This window comes from Podarcis muralis, chromosome 5 (assembly GCF_964188315.1).
Source record: "Podarcis muralis chromosome 5, rPodMur119.hap1.1, whole genome shotgun sequence".
Taxonomy (NCBI): domain Eukaryota; kingdom Metazoa; phylum Chordata; class Lepidosauria; order Squamata; family Lacertidae; genus Podarcis; species Podarcis muralis.
In genome coordinates, this window is record NC_135659.1 from 102,078,263 (window position 1) to 102,086,580 (window position 8,318).

General features: G+C 42.6%; 1 long non-coding RNA gene across 1 annotated transcript; it reads left to right on the forward strand.

Annotated features, from left to right (window-relative positions):
• Window positions 1-4,861: 4,861 nt before the first annotated feature.
• On the forward strand, window positions 4,862-8,093 carry LOC144327881 (uncharacterized). The gene is made up of 3 exons (XR_013393063.1): window positions 4,862-5,317; window positions 5,621-5,735; window positions 8,019-8,093. It is a non-coding gene; the product is annotated as an uncharacterized LOC144327881 (long non-coding RNA).
• The last annotated feature ends 225 nt before the right edge of the window (window positions 8,094-8,318 follow it).

The window sequence follows — 8,318 nt, forward strand, 5'->3', positions numbered from 1 at the left end:
TTCACGTGTGCCTCCTCCACACAAGAAGGGGCCTTTTCTGTGGTGGCTCCCCATTAGTGGGTTGCTCTCCCCAGAGGGGCTTGCCTGGTGCCTTTAGATGCCAGGCAAAAATGGTACTCTTCAATCAGGCCATTGGCTGATTAACCTCCTATGCCCTTTCATAGAATCATAGAATCATAGAATCATAGAATCATAGAATCATAGAATCATAGAATCATAGAGTTGGAAGAGACCACAAGGGCCATCGAGTCCAACCCCCTGCCAAGCAGGAAACACCATCAGAGCATTCCTGACATATGGTTGTCAAGCCTCTGCTTAAAGACCTCCAAAGTAGGAGACTCCACCACACTCCTGGGCAGCAAATTCCACTGTCAAACAGCTCTTACTGTCAGGAAGTTCTTCCTAATGTTTAGGTGGAATCTTCTTTCTTGTAGTTTGGCTCCATTGCTCCGTGTCCGCTTCTCTGGAGCAGCAGAAAACAACCTTTCTCCCTCCTCTATGTGACATCCTTTTATATATTTGAACATGGCTATCATATCACCCCTTAACCTCCTCTTCTCCAGGCTAAACATGCCCAGCTCCCTTAGCCGTTCCTCATAAGGCATCGTTTCCAGGCCTTTGACCATTTTGGTTGCCCTCCTCTGGACACGTTCCAGTTTGTCAGTGTCCTTCTTGAATTGTGGTGCCCAGAACTGGACACAATACTCCAGGTGAGGTCTGACCAGAGCAGAATACAGTGGCACTATTACTTCCCTTGATCTAGATGCTATACTCCTATTGATGCAGCCCAGAATTGCATTGGCTGTTTTAGCTGCCGCGTCACACTGTTGGCTCATGTCAAGTTTGTGGTCAACCAAGACCCCTAGATCCTTTTCACATGTACTGCTCTCAAGCCAGGTGTCACCCATCTTGTATTTGTGCCTCTCATTTTTTTTGCCCAAGTGCAATACTTTACATTTCTCCCTGTTAAAATTCATCTTGTTTGTTTTGGCCCAGTTCTCTAATCTGTCAAGGTCGTTTTGAAGTGTGATCCTGTCCTCTGGGGTGTTAGCCACCCCTCCCAGTTTGGTGTCATCTGCAAATTTGATCAGGATGCCCTTGAGTCCATCATCCAAGTCGTTGATAAAGATGTTGAATAAGACCGGGCCCAAGACAGAACCCTGTGGCACCCCACTAGTCACTCTTCTCCAGGATGAAGAGGAACCATTGATGAGCACCCTTTGGGTTCGGTCAGTCAGCCAGTTACAAATCCACTGAGTGGTAGCATAGTCAAGACCACATTTTACCAGCTTCTTTACAAGAATATCATGGGGCACCTTGTCAAATGCCTTACTGAAATCAAGGTAGGCTATATCCACTGAGTTCCCTTCATCTACCAGGCTTGTAATTCTGTCAAAAAACGAGATCAGGTTAGTCTGACATGACTTATTTTTCAGAAATCCATGCTGACTATTGGTGATCACAGCATTCCTTTCTAGGTGCTCACAGACTATTTGCTTAATGATCTGCTCCAGAATCTTCCCTGGTATTGATGTCAGACTGACTGGGCGGTAATTATTTGGGTCCTCTCTTTTCCCCTTTTTGAAAATAGGGACAACATTTGCCCTCCTCCAGTCTGCCGGGACTTCGCCTGTTCTCCAGGAATTCTCAAAGATGACTGCCAGTGGTTCTGAGATCACATCTGCCAGTTCTTTTAATACTCTTGGATGCAGTTCATCTGGCCCTGGAGACTTGAATACATCTAAACTAGCCAAGTATTCTTGTACTATCTCCTTAGTTATTCTGGGCTGTGTTTCCTTTGCTGAATCATTTGCTCCAAATTCTTCAGGTCGGGCATTGTTTTCTTTATCGGAGAAGACTGAGGCAAAGAAGGCATTGAGGAGTTCAGCCCTTTCTGTGTCCCCTGTTTGCATTTCACCATCTTCTCCTCTGAGTGACCCCACTGTTTCTTTGTTCTTCCTTTTGCTACGAACATACCCATAAAAGCCTTTTTTGTTGCTTTTAACCTCTCTAGCAAGCCTGAGTTCATTCTGTACTTTAGCTTTTCTGACTTTGTGTCTACACGTGCTGGCTATTTGTTTGAATTCCTCTTTGGTGGTTTCCCCCCTTTTCCATTTTTTGTACACATCCTTTTTTAATCTTAACTCTGTTAAAAGTTCTTTAGATAGCCACCCTGGCTTCTTTAAGCACCTTCCATGTTTCCGTCTCATTGGTATTGCCTGACGTTGTGCTTTTACTATCTCCCTCTTAACAAACTCCCAGCCATCATGAACTCCCTTTCCTTTTAGTATTACTGTCCATGGGATCTCACCCAGCACTTCCCTAAGTTTTATGAAGTCGGCTTTCTTAAAGTCAAGAAATTGAGTCCTAGTATGCTTGGCTGCTCCTTTCCGTTGTATAGTAAACTTCAGAAGAGAATGATCACTCGCGCCTAATGATCCTTCCACTTCTACCCCACTAACCAGGTCATCAACATTGGTTAGGACCAGATCTAAAATGGCTGTTCCTCTTGTTGCTTCTCCTACTTTCTGGACAATGAAGTTGTCTGCAAGGCCAGTGAGGAATCTGTTTGACCTTATGCTCTTGGCTGAGTTTGACATCCAACAAATATCCGGGTAATTGAAGTCCCCCATTACTACTATCTCCCTTCCTTTTGCATGCTTGGCCATCTGTTCCAGGAAGGCATCATCTATGTCCTCCATTTGGCTTGGGGATCTATAGTAAACTCCCACAATGAGGTCTCTGTTATTCTTCTCTCCCTTAATTTTGACCCAAATGCTCTCACTTTGGCTTTGAGGTTCTAAATCTTGGATCTCTTCACAGGTATACACATCCCTGACATATAACGCCACTCCTCCTCCTTTCTTGTCTGGTCTGTTTCTCCAAAATAGATTGTATCCCCCCCATTATTACATTCCAATCGTGGGACTTATCCCACCAGGTTTCAGTGATGCCTGTTATGTCATATTTAGTTTGCTGTACCAAGAGCTCAAGCTCATCTTGTTTATTTCCCATGCTTTGCGCATTAGTGTACAGACATTGAAGTCCATTAATCATTCCCCCATGTCTCTTATTTAAGGATTTTTCCCTCCCACCACTAGGTCTGCGTGCTGTTTGCTCCATTTGGTCTATGACATTTGGATGATCATCTTCATCAATTGATAGACTCCTACCTTCAGGAGCACTGTCTCCCTCCCCCACATTAGTCAGTTTAAAGCCCTCCTGATGAGGTTTCTGAGATTTTTGGCAAAAACATTTCTCCCAACCGTTGTGAGGTGCAGCCCATCGCTTGCCAGAAGTCCATCTTCAAGAAACTGCAGTCCGTGATCTAAGAATCCAAACCGTTCCTGTTTACACCATTTGCGAAGCCAGCTGTTCACTTCCACTATTTTTCCCTCTCTCCCTGGGCCGCGTCGTTCAACTGGGAGGACAGATGAGATGACAATTTGTGCATTTAATTGCTTCAATTTCCTGCCCAGAGCCTCGTAGTCTCTTTTGATCTTCTGGAGGCTATTGCTTGCAGTGTCATTGGTTCCCACATGAACCAAGAGGAAGGGGTATTTGTCAGTGGGTTTTATGATTCCTTGCAGTCGTTCAGTTACATCTTGGATCTTAGCCCCTGGGAGACAGCACACTTCCCGAGACATCTTGTCAGGCCCACAGATCACTGCTTCTGTTCCCCTCAGTAGGGAATCCCCTATCACCACTACACGCCTCCTCTTAGGTTTGGTCGGGGTTCTTCCGTGAGCTATCCGTTCCAAGGTCGCCTGCACATTCCCTGAGGACTGCCTTTGCTGGTCGTCTTCATATACCTGATCGACTTTAATGAGGGAGAGATCCTCAAATGGAGTGTGCTCTTCGTCTTCCATGCTAGGGGAGAGGACCTCAAAGCGATTGCGTATTTCTAAACAATCAGAATGAACCCTGGGCCTCCTACTTCTTTGAGTCACGTTTCTCCATATATCTGGCTCCTGTGTTGATGAACTAGCCTCCTTCTCAGGGGAGTCCCCTGTCTCCTCCTTGGTGGAGACGGTGTGCTCTGTTGCTTCCAAGAAGAGCTCCAGATCTCTAATTCTTTGGAGCGTAGCTACACGTTCCTCCAGTTGCTGGACTTTGTCTTTTAAGAGGGCAATCAACATGCAATTGCTGCAGGTAAAGCTGCCTGCAACCTTTGGCAAGATGGCAAACATTGCGCAGGAACCGCAGGCGACTGCAGCTGTTCCCTCCCCCTCCATCTTGAGAACGTCGTTGGGGTGGCTACAGCGGTCCTCCATCATAAAAAGCGTGAAGACAGGACAAATAACTCCCTCCACAAAAAAACCTAGGTCTCCCCCAATTTAGGTCTCTCCTAAATCTAAAAGATGGATCAAACTGCTGCCCTGCTACCTCTGGTAAGCTCCTCCCACAGCTAATCACCTTCCTCAACAGAAACCCTGCCCCCTCTGACCTTTGCACAGGAAGAACAGCTAATCAGCCACAAAGAAACACACACACACAAGAAAACCCTTTTTGCTCCTTCTTCAACTGCTGCCCTGCTACCTCTGGTAAGCTCCTCCCACAGCTAATCACCTTCCTCAACAGAAACCCTGCCCCCTCTGACCTTTGCACAGGGAGAACAGCTAATCAGCCACAAAGAAACCCCCACACACAAGAAAACCTTTTTTGCTCCTTCTTCAACTGCTGCCCTGCAAACTCTGATAAGCTCCTCCCACAGCTAATCACCTTCCTCAACAGAAACCCTGCCCCCTCTGACCTTTGCACAGGGAGAACAGCTAATCAGCCACAAAGAAACCCACACACACAAGAAAACCTTTTTTGCTCCTTCTTCAACTGCTGCCCTGCAAACTCTGGTAAGCTCCTCCCACAGCTAATCACCTTCCTCAACAGAAACCCTGCCCCCTCTGACCTTTACACAGGGAAAACAGCTAATCAGCCACAAAGAAACCCACACACACAAGAAAACCTTTTTTGCTCCTTCTTCAACTTCTGCCCTGCAAACTTTCAACTGTGTTTGTTGGAGGGAGAGGAGTTATTGGTTTGCTTTGGTTCTTGTTTTTATTCTGTATTTTGTGCTTTTTAACTTGCATTTTTATGTTGTGAACTGCTCGGAGATCTACAGGTGAAGGGCAGTATACAAATTTTAAAAATATAATCTTCTTAATTCCTTCACTTGACTCAGGATCGCTGTGCAGGCCCTGAAACAACTGATTGGGCGTCTTGAATACCTTGATGATTCTGAGGCTTTGGGGTTGCAAAGCTGCTGGGATATGCTCTCAAGTCCAGAAAGCTTTTTCAAAGGCATTCGTCTTCTGGCAAGGTAAGAAGGTGAAAAGGACTGGCAGGTGAGGCATGAAGAGCAAGGCCTGCTTTCTGGGGAAATGGGGATAAACGTCTTATTTATTTCAGAAAATGTACCATATTGTTCACTCTATAAGACGCAATTTTCCCCTCCTAAAAAGTAAGGGGAAATGTGTGTGCGTCTTATGGAGCGAATGCAGGTGGGAGGCTCTGCTCAGCGTTCAAGTAACCTGGTGGTGGTTGTTGTTGTGCAGGAACGCTGAGCGGTTCTTCCTGCCAGCTTCAGGCTTGTGAATCCTTTGCTCTTACTCTTCTGTTTCAGGACCTTATTCACCTCCTCGCCCGAAGAGTACAAGAGGATTTCCCGTTTGGCACGTGAATATATGTGCTGTCCAAACGATAAAAAGAGGGCCATCGGCATGGCCTTTTACTTTGAGGTAGGAACTGGAAACAGGGAATGCCTGTTCTAATGTCTCTTTTATATATATATATAAATATCTATTAAGATTTTACAAATTATATCAAACAAAACAATACACACAAACACAAAAAAAGAACAAGTATAATTTCAAAACCTTATTTTCTTAAAACTTACTTCACCGACCTCCTCATACCTCCCCTTTCTGCATTCCTATTTCAAATATTTAGTTCAGCAAATCCTCACCCTTAATTTTATCTAATTGTCGACCTTTCTTTTCTTTTAACTTAATCTTTACAGCTGTACTCCATTTAATTTCTAAAACCACATCATTCTAGCACTCATTAATTTTACAATGTTTCTTAAGATAGTTCTTAAATTTCTTCCAATCTTCTTCCGCCGTCTCTTTCCCCTGGTCCCGGATTCTGCCAGTCATTTCTGCTAGTCCCATATAGTCAATCACCTTCATCTGCCATTCTTCCAAGGTGGGTAGATCTTGTGTCTTCCAATACTTTGCGATGAGTATTCTTGCTGCTGTTGTAGCATACATAAAGAATGTTCTATCTTTCTTTGGCACCAATTGGCCAACAATGCCCAGGAGAAAGGCCTCTGGTTTCTTAAGGAAGGTATATTTAAATACCTTTTTCATTTCATTATATATCATTTCCCAGAAAGCCTTAATCCTTGGGCACGTCCACCAAAGGTGAAAAAAGTACCTTTAGTTTCTTTACATTTCCAACATTTATTATCAGGCAAGTGGTAATTTTTTGCAAGCTTGACTGGGGTCATGTACCACCTATAAATCATTTTCATAATATTTTCCTTTAAGGCATTACATGCCATAAATTTCATACCGGTGTTCCACAACTATTCCCAGTCAGCAAACATAATGTTATGACCAATATCCTGTGCCCACTTTATCATAGCTGATTTCACTGTTTCATCTTGTGTATTCCATTTCAACAGCAAGTTATACATTCCTGACAAGTTCTTAGTATGGGGTTCTATCAGTTCTGTTTCTAATCTTGATTTTTCCACCTGGAAGCCAATTTTCCTGTCCAACTTAAAAACCTCCGTTATTTGGTAATAATGGAGCCAGTCTCTCACTTTGTCTTTTAATTTCTCAAAACTCTGCAATTTAAATTTATCCCCCTCTTGTTCCAAAATTTCCCAATATTTCGGGCCTTTTGGCATCCATATTGAGTTTTTTCACAGCCTTAGCTTCCATTGGCGACAACCACCTTGGGGTTTTATTTTCCAACAGGTCTTTATATCTAATCCAGACATTATATAATGCTTTCCTGACAATATGATTTTTAAAAGCTTTGTGAGCTTTAACCTTGTCATACCATAAATATGCATGCCACCCAAAAATATTGTTAAAACCTTCTAAATCCAAAATGTCTGTGTTCTCAAGAAGCAGCCAGTCTTTCAACCAGCAGAAAGCTGCTGATTCATAGTAAAGTTTAAAGTCCGGCAGGGCAAATCCCCCTCTTTCTTTTGCATCAGTTAAAATCTTAAGTTTTATTCTGGGTTTCTTTCCCTGCCAGACAAATTTCGAGATATCTTTCTGCCACTTCTTGAAACAATCCATCTTGTCCACGATTTGCAATGTTTGAAACAAAAACAACATTCTAGGCAATACATTCATTTTGATCACAGCAATATGGCCCAACAGTGAAAGCTTCAAATTTGACCATATTTCTAGATCCTTTTTTACTTCCGTCCAGCATTTCTCATAATTGTCTTTAAATAAATTCACATTTTTAGCTGTCATGTTAATCCCCAAGTATTTCACTTTCTTAACCACAGTTAAACCTGTTTCATTCTGGAACCTCTCCCTTTCAGTAACTGTTAAATTTTTCTCTAATACCTTAGTCTTTAATTTATTCAGTTTAAATCCTGCGACTTGACCAAACTCTTGAATTAATTCTAAGACTCTTTTAGTACTAGTGTCTGGCTCTTGTAATGTAAGTACCAAGTCATCTGCGAATGCTCTCAGTTTGTAATGTTTAACTCCGACCTGTACCCCTTTAACCAGCTGGTCCCTTCTAATCATGTTCAGCAAAACCTCGAGGACCGATATAAAAAGCAATTATTTCTAATGTTTCTTATGGTTTCTTTATTCCTCGCAATTTAACTGTCAAATGTTCTTTAGCATTTACACATTTTTTATTTAATTGTACAACTTCAGCTGCATTCACTGCTATCATGTCTAATATATATGGACAATGTTTTTTTGATAGAAGATGAATGCATACATAATAAAAGATGCACTTACAGTGGCTTTGCTCCAACTTAGGGGATGTCTGACTCCGATACGGACACTTCCGTGATCTAGTGCGCAAGTTACTGCAGGCAGCAATCATACAGGTATTCCGTTAATGGATGGACAAGTCTTCACCTTTGGAAGGCTAAGATTTTTCTTAAAATTACATTTTTATATGTACTATTGGAAACACCTTAAAGCTGGTATAAGTTCATATGTATTTATTTTTGCCTGCTTTAAAGATTGATTTTTGTGTGTCTGCTGGTTTATTATATATCTTTTTTTCTCTTTGTTCCGCTATGTATCGGGGTGGAGAGACTAATAATAATAATA